The 14,094-nt window shown below is 45.2% G+C and overlaps 2 long non-coding RNA genes across 4 annotated transcripts in view; one reads left to right on the plus strand and one right to left on the minus strand.

Moving 5' to 3' along the window:
• Window positions 1–14,094, minus strand: part of LOC140607494 (uncharacterized) — a 122,368-nt gene that overhangs the window by 49,019 nt on the left and 59,255 nt on the right. The gene's annotated exons all lie outside the window — the stretch shown is intronic.
• LOC140607493 (uncharacterized) lies at window positions 1,960–4,339 on the plus strand. Its single transcript, XR_012009494.1, has 2 exons — window positions 1,960–2,156; window positions 3,918–4,339. It is a non-coding gene; the product is annotated as an uncharacterized lncRNA (long non-coding RNA).

Below are 14,094 nucleotides of genomic sequence, written 5' to 3' on the forward strand. Positions count from 1 at the left end.
CATAACATCACACCCCCCAGATGCAACTGAGTAGCGGTCTCCCTGAACACTCTCTTCTCGACCTTTGTCTATGTGTATCCACACATACTCAGGTATTACATGAGGTTTTTAGGATTTAAATAAAATTGGCACCAGTGCCCACAACTACACCCTGCAGGAGATCCAATGCCTCCCTCAAGATTTCTGCAAATCCCCAAAGACACATTGTCGTGACCTCTGTTGGCTCTCCATCCCTGTCTGCATCCATCTCTGTCTTGCTTATATCATTCATTCCCTCCCCTATATCTTCTTTCCTCTACTTTCCTCTACTCTCACCAATCCTAAGGGCTCCTTTTTCCTGACTTTGCTCAAAACCACACCCCAACCCACACATCAAGAATTTGCTGAGGGTTTGGTTGCCAAGGGTAAAGATTTATTTCACAGAAAGACAGTTTGCGATGTTGTATCAAAAATGTCCTCTTGGGGTGCCTGGGTGGCTCAGTTGGTTAAGCATCTGACTCTTGATCTCAGCTCAAGTATTGATTTCAGGGTCATGAGTTCAAGCCCCCAATGGTTTCCACTCTGAGTGTGGAGTTTACTTAAAAAGAAAAAAAAAATTCTTGAAAATCCTCTTGTCTTTCCCTACCACTCCCCTCCAACCAATGGGGATTATTCTTCATTTCCTTCTCAGAAGATTCAAGGCTCCAGCCAGGTCTCTGGAACTCTCTGTATTGCCCAAGACCCTCCTCATATGTATTTTGTGTATTTGAAAGCTTATGAACTCTGCTCAACAAAATGTCATGTTCTTTGGGTCTCATCTTTATGGTGACATATAGAGGACCCCAAAACGCATTGGACAGCTGAAGCATCCAGGTACTTCCCTAGCTGGTACCTCAAGATGAAAGTGGATGGTCACTGCATTCCATAGAACACTGGTCTATGTGGGTGATGTCTTCATGTCACCCTTCAGGAGTTCTAAAAATGATTCAAGATAAAGGATGAATATCCAATTCTCCCTGTAGAGACATCCCTCCTGCTTCATTGCCCTCTAGAGGGGCTTCTTCCTACCACTGACATTAATGTTACTCTATCTGCACAGAATCCTGAGTTCAATCAACTGATCCAAGGTGCCCCAGGCTTAGCACCAGATCATTGGGCAATCCGGAGGTATAATTCTACCTTCAGGAGCATCACCTGTCCCCACTTGCATCCTCACTGCCCACATCCCACCTCCCTTCCCTTCTCTCCTACCACTTTGGAAAGTCCCCTTAGGAATACCTCCCAAAAGTCTGAGGAAGTTGTGAAAACCCTCTGAGGTCAACCTTAAACTTGGTGGCAAGAGTGGGTAACCTGTTCAAAAGCCAGGCATACAGAGAATGAGGTCCAGAAATTTCCTTCTGGTAAAGACAGGCAAAGGAGGCCCCAAGAAGTGGGCCATAAAAATCAGCATCTATGAGACTCAAGATTTCTTGAAGGGTTGAAGTCTTTTTTTGGACTGATTAAAAATCCCTACCCAGCTCCACCTGCTGAGGCACTAGTCTGAGGAGATTGGCTGACGTGGTGCAAAAAGAAATCAGGAGCTCGATGGACTCGTGAGTAGCAGACACGGGCTGTGGGCACAGGGGAAATTCTAACGAAAGGCAATGCAGGGTCTGGGGAGGATCATTCCAATGTGTTGTTAGACACGCTCTGTCGATGTTGTAACAACACTGGCAAGGCCCCTGAACAGAGGCGTTGAGTGAGACAGTGAGGCTCTGAGTCCCCAGCTTCACAGTCGATGGCTTCTTCAGCTTCAAGGCCTCAGTCCCCACGGCTGGCTGCCTAACAACACTCAAGCAGGTGGTTGGAAATGTGGAGGGAAGTGGGCACCCAGATGCTTGCATTTTGACCATGTACCAACAGAGAGGGGAAAAAAATCTCTTGGAATGTGCATGCAGAGAACAATTGCTAGAGACAGCATGGGCATTCTGAGCTGGAATTCTGAGCTGCTCGAGAGCAGCATCAGGGGGCATGCATCAAGGGGGTGCCGGGGCTCTAGGGTCTACCCTAGACATTCATGGCTCAGGGGAGTGGCAGAGGTCCCCATCTCTGTCACAGGGCTCCCAGCACAGACTTAGCCAGGCTCAGCAATCCTGTCCACTGTTTGGCTACCAGTAGAGATGGTTACATACCAACAGGTAAACTATCTCCTGATACTTCGCAAAGGGAATGTGGCAGATGCGGGACAGGGCAGAGGATGTGAACAATGCAGGTCTTGAGGATGTGGGGCTCTGAACGATCCCTGAGCCAGCTGCAGGCAGCCTTGGGATGACAGCCAGGCACTCTGGAGTTCAGCATTGCAAATACCTTACTGGATGAAGGATGGGCTTCACAGGCTCAGGCAGGGGGAAGGCAAGCCAGTAAGCAACAAGCTCCATCTGTGGATCTAAGACGTGCTGGCCCCATGCTCTTCCAGCCATGGCAGATGGGTGCTTCCAGACTCATCTCCAGCATGCTCCAGCAACAACTTTTAATGTTTGGGTGCGGGGGGGGGGGGGGGGGCGGGATCATTAAAGATACTCCTTCACATGTTGACAGCTCACCTCACTTCCAACTATAAAGCACTGTAAGTCAGTTGACCAGTGAAATCCAAACTCTCACAACACTGGTGCCAGAACCATCCAAATTAGCCAACGGTTATTGGGATCTAAGAAGCTGAGCAGGTGCATGTGCTGAGCAGAGACATCACTGTGCCAATTAAATAATCGCTAATAGAGTAGTGTTTATGGTCATCTTCCCATGTGTCACACACAGTGACAGTGCTGAATGCTCTGCACAGATAACCTCCATGGGAGGCCTACGAGGTAGCCATCTCTTTCATCACCATTTTCCAAGTGAGGAACTGGAAGCTCAGAGAGATTGGCTTATTTTTCCCCAAGCAGCACAGCAAATACATTACAGAACTGAGAGTCCAAAGCCATGCTTTACATTGTCCCCTGGGAGGGGACAGAAAGGAACAAGCATGTATTCGGCTACTATGGTGTGCCCAGCATGCTTTTAAGGGCTAGAGAGACAAAAGTGAAAAGAAATGCTCTATTTCCTGAAGAAGCATAAGGTCTCCTGAGGAAGGAGTGCCAGTTATAAAGCAATAATAATATGAGGTCAGTGGTTTTCCACGACTTCTCCAAGAGCCCTTCCAGGCCTGCGCTGGGTGCTCACCACCACTCCCACAGCATCTTCTGTTGACTCCCCAGACGTTGCCTGTCTCTGTCTACCCTGGGCTCTGAGCGCATAGGGGACAGAATTACCGCTCGGTCAACACTGTGTCCCTGCTGTGCAGCACCAGACCTCACAAACGCCAATGTCCCAATTGAGAGATTCCTTTATTAAAATGAAAAAATCAAATACTGAATGTATATGTTAATTGGAGTGTAAAAACTGAGATGTTCACACCCTCAAGAAACAGAGGACATACAAGGACATGGAGAAGCAGACAGAATGTGAGGCAAGACCTAGCACAGAGCTCACACAAAAGCTCGCCCATCGGAAGGAAGTGGTTTAATAGTTGAAAGAGCACCAGGCATGAGTCAGAAGAGATCCTGGTTCAGCCAGGCCTCTGGTGAGATGAGGTCAGGTGGTTAACTCCAGAACCCCACTTCCATCATCTCCAAAACAGAAAGAATCGTGCTGGTTCTGCCTATGGCACACCACTGTGGCCAGGCATGCTCAGTCAAGGAGGAAGCCTGGTGTCAACAAGTACTTTCTAGGGGCGCCTGGGTGGCTCAGTGGTTGAGCATCTGCCTTTGGCTCAGGTCGTGATCCCGGGGTCCTGGGATGGAGTCCCAAATTGGGCTCCCTGCATGGAGCCTGCTTCTCCCCCTGCCTGTGTCTCTGCCTCTCTCTCTGTGTGTGTCTCTCATGAATAAATAAACCAAAATCTTTTTTTTTTTTTTTTAAAGTGCTTTCTAACTATCAAGAGCTCTTCAGGAGTCAGGGACTATGGTGGCCCATTTTCCCACCAGATGGACATGAAGCTCACCAAGGCTGGCATGGAAAGTGGCATCTCAGAGCCAGCTGAGAAAGACCTGACTAGAACCTCCTATCAGCCTCTTTCAGAAGCACTCGTCTCCCACTGGCTCCCAGGACTCCCCACAGCACCCCTTCCTCCCTCAGGCCCTGGGCCCAGTAGACAAATCAGCAGACCGGGAGCGTCTCTTCCCCAGGAAGACACCTGTGCAGCTCTACCCAGCCCGCAATCTGAGCGGAGTCATGCCAGACCCCTCGCTCCCCTGAGAGGCCCCTTCCTATGTTCTTTGCCTGAGGCCACTCAACAGTGTGAACGTCACTCACCTGGCGTGTAATAAACCAGGCTCTGGTCTGATCTCTGCCTCATGTGGGCTGTGTTACCTGAGGGAGGGCGCTGTACCTCTTGGAAGCTATTTACACACCTGTAAATACCAAGACCAGGCTTTCTCAGTTTTGGCACCATTGACATTTTAGGTCACAGGATCCTGTGCTGTGGAGGGCTGTCCTGTGCACTGTGGGACATTTAGCAGCACCCGTGGGCTCTGCCCACTAAGGCTAGCAGTATACCCCCACCCCTAGCATGACAAGCAAAAACATTTCCCGACACTACGAAAATCGCCACCATTTGAGAACCACTGCCCTGAATGATTTCTAAGGATCTCCAACCAGTTTCAGCTTCTCCAGCCAACCAAGCTTTTGGTCCAGGCTTTCCCAGGCTTGAGACAGACACTCCCTCACATCAGCTGTCACCCCCTCTTCCACAACCACATCCAACACAAGAACATTCCCCTCTGTCTGTGGGTTTCATCAGTTATCTGCATTCTAGTATTTCATTTAAGGGATGGTCAGAGACGGAAATCGTAGCAGGAAGGATCCAGCCATCCTATCGCAGGGCCCAAAGGTAAAGCAGATTTCTGGAATGGCCCTGGAGTCAAGCAGAATCTGAACTTGAATCCTGATTCTGTTCTCTGTCCTGCCCAGATACACGGAATCTCCCCCAAGCTTTGGTTTCCTGTCTATAGAGTAAGATAATAAAATAAGGTTGGGGGAGGAGGGTTGACATGCAGATGAAATGAAGTAAGTATTGAATGGGACTGTCACTGTGTCTCTGGCTCCAGGAGGCTCTGGATGTGAGGGTGCCCCTCCCATCCCTCTGGCTGCTTAACTAGATGACTTGTTCAAGCCAATGTTTACAGCCCACGGCTCTACTCCAGCTCCCTTGGCTGTGCCAGCGTGTGGCCAGAGCGCTGGCCAGTCCTCCCTCTGGCCTCGGCAGCAGATGTCTGGTCCCTGGGCCAGATCTCCAAGATGAGAGCTGATCTCTATCTTCAGAGCTGCAACCAGGGCTGAGCGATGAAGCACATCTTTACATCCTATCGATACATCCGGACTAAGCGGGAACAGCTGCAGGGAAATTCATCCCTTGCTGAAAACAGAGTCCTGTTTTAACCCTGTCTTGCCTCCCCTTCCTGCTCGCCTTCCCTGATCCTTGAGGTTTGGTAACTTAAGGAGAAGGAAGTCGAGCCAACAGGAAACAGCAGCTGCCTAGCTGCTTATAATAAACACAGTGAAAATTCACTTCAAGAACAAATCTAGGGGCACCTGAGTGGCTCAGTCGATTTAAGCATCTGCCTTTGGCTCAGGTCATGATCCCGGGATCCTGGTATCAAGCCCCACAGGGGCTCCCTGCTCTGTGGGGAGCCTGCTTCTTCCTCTCTCTCTGCTGCTGCTCCCGCTGCTTCTGTTCTCTGTGTGTGTGTGTCAAATAAATAAATAAAATCTTTTTTTTAAAAGAACAAATCCAGGAGCACAGGCTGAGTCCTGCCTACTAATGAGGCTGTCCCTTTCCCTGACTGCAGTGACAGCATCTTCCCAGAGATAAGGCAAGGGATTCAAAAAGCACACGGATCTCCCAGTGTGTGTGTGATATGGGTCTGTCTGCCCAGTCTTCTCTCTGTCAGAGAACATCAGAGCACATCAAGTGCTTCAGGAGGCTCTGAGCAAGTTCTGTAACTGCTTCGTGTCTCAATTCCTCATGTGTACAGTGGAGGTGATGAGATCCAACATGGTGCCACAATCCGCCCAAGTTTTCTTGATTGCAGTCAACACTGGATTCAGAGGTGCTTGGGGGGGCTCAGTCAGTTGAGCATCCCATTCTTGATTTCAGCTCAGGTCTTGATCTCAGGGTTATAGGATAGAGTCCTGCATCTAGCTCCACGATCAGTGGAGAGTCTGCTTGAGATTGTCTCTCCTTCTCCCTCTGTCCCTCCCTCCCTTCTATTAAAAAAAAAAAAAAAAAAAAAACTTCAGATTCAGAGTTTCTTAAGAACTTAACATAAATATATTTTTAATCTTTACAATCATTCTATGTAGCTGGTATTATTATTTTCTATTTAATAGGCAAGAAAACCAAGACTTAAGGAGTTTTGGAGAGTTATCCAGGGCTACCCATGAGCCAAGGAGCCATGAAATATCACATCCAATTTGGCTTAGGTCTGTTTCATTCCAGAGCCTGAATATCACTGGGTGGCATGACCAGTACTCTTCAGAACTCTGGAAATGTCTGAAATTCAAAGCAAAGATTCTTGCTACAAGTTCACATTTAAGAAGTTAAGCAGAAAATTCTTCACTATTTACAGATTTATAGTGGCAAGGAAAAGAAACTGATTTTGCCTAGTTATGGAAAAGGTAGTAACACCAAAGGAGATCAGAGGCTCTCAGAGTCAGTTGGAAGGCAGGACCCCAGCATGGACACTACTAGGGCATAGACAGCTCCTGGAAGGAGCAAGTAGAGGGATGGCAAGATCAAGATGCCACCAGTGGGCAACACCAGGCATTTGCAGGCTTTTCCTATTTGCTCAAGATTCTAATTCCTGAAAAGGATCATCTGATTGGCCTGGTTTGGTCACATATCCCTATGTTTATGGAAGGACAGGATGCCATCAGACTAAAAGCACTGTGGAATTGGTAATTGTCAAAAAAAGATTTTGGGGCATGGTTAGGAATGGAAAGTGGATGTTGGATGGCTGAAAGTATACCCTCCACTACCATGATGCTTCCCAAAGTTCTCACATCATGGCACTAAGAGAAAAGGAGGTGAGCTGGGCTATCTTGGGTGTAATGGAGCTAAATAAGAATCAGTTTGCTAGATTTTGAAGGAAACTTAGAATTATCCAATACACTCCCCCTTTCTTTGTTACAAACAAGGAAGCCAAGGATAATGAGTGACCTCAAATCTCATCACCAGTTAGCAGAGCTAGCACCATCCAGTGTTTCTTCCACAATATGAAAGCTCACTCACTGTCCAGAAGCATTGCCACCCATTCTGAACCCCAAGTCAAGACTCTGTGCAGTTCCAGAGATCTTTCTGGAAGATCAGATCAATCATCCTACTCTGGACTTTGTAGAGCTTCCTTCTCCTGAGGAGCCAGCCATTCACACATGTAGGAGGCAGAGAATGAGGAAGCTCAGCCAGCCACAGGACAGCCACATGCACACATTGGACCTGAAAGGGAAAACGAATTGCTCTTTGTGCATTTCTTCTTCTGCATTCCAGGCTTATGCAGTGCTTCTTTGCTGTGTCTTTCCATCCTTTCCCTTTCTGGGGGCCTTGATAGTCACTGTAACCACATTTCCCACTATCCTGATGTAGGGAAGCCTGGGGTGCCCTCCATAAGACATACCCAAGTGCCAAACTCAGATAAAGTGGGACTTGTTGGGTTTTGGTCTCTCGGATAATGACATATGGGCTGTCATTGCTTGTTATCCTCATTTAGATTCTGTATCCCCACAGAGGTGGAGACAGAGGGAAATATGTATCCCCAGATGCCAGGGCAGGGGTGGCCCCTGCAAAGATGCTCATCTTTCCAAATCCTAGCCCAGCTATGCAGCCTGTGGGGAGAGTGGGCAGGACTGTGTATAACATCACGCAAGGGTATCATTAACCTGTTGACTCCATACACTCTATTCATATACTAAGGTCAGGGTCATGAAGATAAATAATTAAATAGTCAAACTTCTGGAGAGGGAATAAAATCGCTCCAACTGCATTTTAAGTAATCTTCTGAGAATGTCAATGTCACTACCAGGAAAATGGCTTATGTGAGAGGAGATTTTTACTCTTAGATGGTGGAAAATCATGAATTACTTTATTTATTCTTCCTCCTTTCCAAATGCAAGAGAACTTGTGTTCCCCTAAATTAAAATGAGGTGCTCTCCAAAATCTTCAAGATCGTAAAAAGCAGTAAATGACTGAGGAGCTATCACAGACGGGAGGAGGCTACAGGCCCACAAGAACCAAATGCAATGTGGGATCATGGACTGGATCTTGAACTAGAAAAGGACATTAGCGGAAAACCCAGTGAATTCTGAAATATGTCATTTAGTTAATAGCATTGGGCCAAAAGATGTTCATGTTAACAGGAACTAGGTGAAGAGTATTTGAGAACTCTCCCTGTTACCCCTGCACCTTTCTGATGATCCAAAACTAAAAAAGTTCATTATAGGGGAGGGTCTCAAGTAGAGAAAAGGATGTACCACCCCCTGATATCAAGCACAGAATGGGTAAAGGGGAGCCTTGAGTGAGACACAGTTGAGAGCAAATCTGGCTCAGTGTGGCTCAGGCCCCGAGCACTTAGAAACACTTCAGCAGAAATGCCAGAGAGCAGGCTAAGGGAGTGGGCAGAGATACTGTAGGAAGCAGGTAACCCCAGCAAAAAAAGCCAAGAAAGGTCAACCTGCTGCCTCTTCCCTGCCATGGGGATTCCTCTCATCCTTGTGAAAAATAGAAAGCAAATAAGCATCAAACTGGGCCAGATTGGGCACAAAGTTCCCAGATTTAAAAAAACAATAGAGGGATGCCTGAATGGCTCAGCGGTTGAGCATCTGCCTTCCACTCGGGGTGATCCTGGGGTACCAGGATCAAGTCCCGCATCGGGCTTCCTGCATCGAGCCTGCTTCTCCCTTTGCCTATGTCTTTGTCTTGCTCTCTTTGTGTCTTTCATGAATAAATAAATCTTAAAAAAATAATAAATAAAAATTTAAAAACAGTAGAGATGAGGGAGAGAGGGAGACAGCATGCAAGAGCGAGAGAGGGAGCTTTTTAATAAAGGCAAACCTTAAAAATTTTTAAGTAGCATTAAAAGTAGAGCAAGGTGATGGGTGCCTGGGTGGCTCAGTCGGTTGAACATCCAACTCTGGGTTTTGGCTCAGGTCATGATCCACGTCTGGCTCTGTGCACAGTTGGCTTCGGATTCTTTCTCCCTCTCCCTCCCCTTCCCCCCACTGTTCCTTCTCCCTCTCTCTCTCTCTCTCTCTCATCAATAAATAAAATAGTTACAAAAACTAGAGCCAAGGGTCAGGGGAAAAAATGGGAGAGGAGAAAGATGAATGTGAGGGCTCCCAGGGGGAAGGAGAGATCAAGCTGAGCACACAAACTCACTGGAAAGCGGGTATGCCCTTGTGCCCTTCCAACAAGGCTTTCTGCGGGACTGTGCCCCGCCCGCCCCCCCCCCATTACTAGCAGGACAGCATCACACCAGTGGGCACCTGCCTGCGCAGTGAGCAGGCCGCCTCTAAACTGGGGCCCCCACCTGGCTGCACGTGAGGGCTCACAAAGCCCCACATTCTTGCCAGCACCTCCCCTACGTTGTGCAGCCACTTCTCAGCCAAACTCACCCAAGACACTAGCCAGCTGGGGGCACCTGGTGGCTCAGTGGTGTGGTTGAGCATCTGCCCTCGGCTCAGGGCATGATCCCAGAGCTCAGGGATCAAGTCCCACATGGGGCTCCCCATAGGGAGCCTGCTTCTCTTCTGCCTAAATCTCTGCCTCTGAGTCTCTCATGAATAAATAAATAAAATCTTAAAAACAAAACAAAACAAAAAAACGCAGCTATGAAACAAAGTCTGCTGAGAAAGGCTCCAGGGAGCAGTCTTCACGTTCAGGATACATCCATCTCTGGGCTTCCTCTCGGTTTTTCTTCGTTTCCCACACATCCATCAGTTGATTCAGCCATGTGCACTGCAGCTCTCAAAATTGTTGCAGGTGTGATCCTCTTATCCTTATTAAGTAGCCTGCTAGTTATTACTATCTTGGAGCTGAGGAAGCTGAGGATCAGTGGGGTTAGTAGATACTCATGACAATGATGGATGGCAGAGCTGAGACAAACACAAGTCACACTTCAAGGCCAATCCTGTCCGCAACATCACACAACCAGCATGAACTGCTTATTGTGTGTAAGGCTCTGGGGGAATATAAGAAGCTTTTTTTAATGGTCCCTGTCCTCAAGTAAATGAACAAAGAGTCCAAAATGCCCCCCCTACAACAAAGTGAATAAACACTTATTAATAATAAAATCTAAGCAAATGATGAAAATGTGAATTAAAACTGCAATGCAACTGTTAATGGATTCTTGAACTACAAAAGACATGCTCTAAGAAAAAAGGTTAATGGGGAAAAAAAAAAGAAAGAAAAAAGGTTAATGGGACACCGGGGTGGCTCAGTGGTTGAGCTCCTCTCTTCAGCCCAGGGTGTGATCCTGGAGTACGGGGATCAAGTCCCACATGGGGCTCCCTGCATGGGGCCTGCTTCTCCCTCTGCTGTGTCTCTGCCTCTCTGTCTGTGTGTCTCTTGTGAATAAATAAATAAAATCTTTAAAAAATAAATAAATAAATAAATAAATAAATCTTTTCTTAAAAAAAAAGAAAAAAGTTAACATAGGGGCACCTGCATGGCTTAATTGGTTAAGTATCCTACTCTTGATTTCAGCTCAGGTCATAATCTCAGGGTCATGAGATCAAGCCCCACATCAGGATCTGCCCTGGGCAGGGAACCTGCTTAATATTCTCTCTCTCTCTCTCTCTCTTTAGGGAAAGAGAGAGAGAGAGAGGAAATGAAAAGAAAAAGGAAAAAGTTAACATAAAACTAAAATTCCTAATTATTTCAACAGAACTAAAGGGATATGATTATTATTTCATTTTTGTAACCATTAGCAAAATATAAGTTTAAATATGTATATTAAATGTTTAAATGTAAACAGAATATAAATACACACTAGAACTTCCAATTTCCGAATATGTATTTGAACAAATCATAGCTGAAAACTTTCCTAATCTGGAAAGGGAAACAGGCATTCAGATCCAGGAAATAGAAAGATCCCCCCCTAAAATCAATAAAAACCATTCAACACTAACACCATTTTGAAGACCAAAGCTTATGAAAAATGCCTTGAATTGCAAGCTACTCATTCACTCTGTTATAACCATGCAAAATGAAAATTCAAGACTACTGTATCGGATGAGTAACTTTTGACCAGGATAATAAACACAATTTCAGAGAAAAAAAAAAAAAAATAAAGTTCAACACCTCGACATCTAATAGTTAAGCTTACAAATTCCAAAGATAAAGAGAAGATCCTTAAAGCAGCAAGAGACAGGAAATCCCTGACTTTTATGGGGAGGAGTATTAGGGTAACAGCAGACCAGCAGACCTCTCCACAGAGACCTGGCAGGCCAGAAAGGGCTAGCAGGATATATTCAGGGTCCTAAATGAGAAGAACATGCAACCAAGAATACTTTATCCAGCAAGACTCTCATTCAAAATGGAAGGAGAGATAAAGAGCTTCCAAGACAGGCAGGAACTGAAAGAATATGTGACCTCCAAACCAGCTCTGCAAGAAATTTTAAGGGGGACTCTTAAAATTCCCCTTTAAGAAGAAGTTCAGTGGAACAGTCCACAAAAACAAGGACTGAATAGATATCATGATGACACTAAACTCATATCTCTCAATAGTAACTCTGAACGTGAACGGGCTTAATGACCCCATCAAAAGGCGCAGGGTTTCAGACTGGATAAAAAAGCAGGACCCATCTATTTGCTGTCTACAAGAGACTCATTTTAGACAGAAGGACACCTACAGCCTGAAAATAAAAGGTTGGAGAACCATTTACCATTCAAATGGTCCTCAAAAGAAAGCAGGGGTAGCCATCCTCATATCAGATAAACTAAAATTTACCCCGAAGACTGTAGTGAGAGATGAAGAGGGACACTATCTCATACTTAAAGGATCTATCCAACAAGAGGACTTAACAATCCTCAATATATATGCCCCGAATGTGGGAGCTCCCAAATATTTAAATCAGTTAATAACCAAAATGAAGAAATACTTAGATAATAATACACTTATACTTGGTGACTTCAATGTAGCTCTTTCTATACTCGATAGGTCTTCTAAGCACAACATCTCCAAAGAAACGAGAGCTTTAAATGATACACTGGACCACATGGATTTCACAGATATCTACAGAACTTTACATCCAAACTCAACTGAATACACATTCTTCTCAAGTGCACATGGAACTTTCTCCAGAATAGACCACATACTGGGTCACAAATCGGGTCTGAACCGATACCAAAAGATTGGGATCATCCCCTGCATATTCTCAGACCATAATGCCTTGACATTAGAACTAAATCACAACAAGAAGTTTGGAAGGACCTCAAACACGTGGAGGTTAAGGACCATCCTGCTAAAAGATGAAAGGGTCAACCAGGAAATTAAGGAAGAATTAAAAAGATTCATGGAAACTAATGAGAATGAAGATACAAGCATTCAAAATCTTTGGGACGCAGCAAAAGCAGTCCTGAGGGGGAAATACATTGCAATACAAGCATCCATTCAAAAACTGGAAAGAACTCAAATACAAAAGCTAACCTTACACATAAAGGAGCTAGAGAAAAAACAGCAAATAGATCCTACACCCATCAGAAGAAGAGAGTTAATTAAGATTCGAGCAGAACTCAGCGAAATCGAGACCAGAAGAATTGTGGAACAGATCAACAAAACCAGGAGTTGGTTCTTTGAAAGAATTAATAAGATAGATAAACCATTAGCCAGCCTTATTTAAAAGAAGAGAGAGAAGACTCAAATTAATAAAATCATGAATGAGAAAGGAAAGATCACTACCAGCACCAAGGAAATACAAACGATTTTAAAAACATATTATGAACAGCTATACGCCAATAAATTAGGCAATCTGGAAGAAATGGACGCATTCCTGGAAAGCCACAAACTACCAAAACTGGAACAGGAAGAAATAGAAAACCTGAACAGGCCAATAACCAGGGAGGAAATTGAAGCAGTCATCAAAAACCTCCCAAGACACAAGAGGCCAGGGCCAGATGGCTTCCCAGGGGAATTCTATCAAACGTTTAAAGAAACCTCACCTATTCTATAAAGCTGTTTGGAAAGATAGAGATGGAGTACTTCCAAATTCGTTCTATGAGGCCAGCATCACCTTAATTCCAAAACCAGACAAAGACCCCACCAAAAAGGAGAATTACAGACCAATATCCCTGATGAACATGGATGCAAAAATTCTCAACAAGATACTAGCCCATAGGATCCAACAGTACATTAAGAAAATTATTCACCATGACCAAGTAGGATTTATCCCCAGGACACAAGGCTGGTTCAATACTCGTAAAACAATCAGTGTGATTCATCATATCAGCAAGAGAAAAACCAAGAACCATATGATCCTCTCATTATATGCAAAGAAAGCATTTGACAAAATACAGCATCCATTCCTGATCAAAACTCTTCAGAGTGTAGGGATAGAGGGAACATTCCTCAACATCTTAAAAGCCATCTATGAAAAGCCCACAGCAAATATCATTCACAGTGGGGAAGCACTGGGAGCCTTTCCCCTAAGATCAGGAACAAGACAGGGATGTCCACTCTCACCACTGCTGTTCAACATAGTACTGGAAGTCCTAGCCTCAGCAATCAGACAACAAAAAGACGTTAAAGGCATTCAAATTGGCAAAGAAGAAGTCAAACTCTCCCTCTTTGCCGATGACATGATACTCTACATAGAAAACCCAAAAGCCTCCACCCCAAGATTGCTAGAACTCATACAGCAATTTGGTAGCGTGGCAGGATACAAAATCAATGCTCAGAAATCAATGGCATTTCTATACACTAACAATGAGACTGAAGAAAGAGAAATTAAGGAGTCAATCCCATTTACAATTGCACCCAAAAGCATAAGATACCTAGGAATAAACCTAACCAGAGAGGTAAAGGATCTATACCCTGAAAACTATAGAAC

Source organism: Canis lupus, chromosome 16 (assembly GCF_048164855.1).
Source record: "Canis lupus baileyi chromosome 16, mCanLup2.hap1, whole genome shotgun sequence".
Classification (NCBI taxonomy): Eukaryota; Metazoa; Chordata; class Mammalia; order Carnivora; family Canidae; genus Canis; species Canis lupus.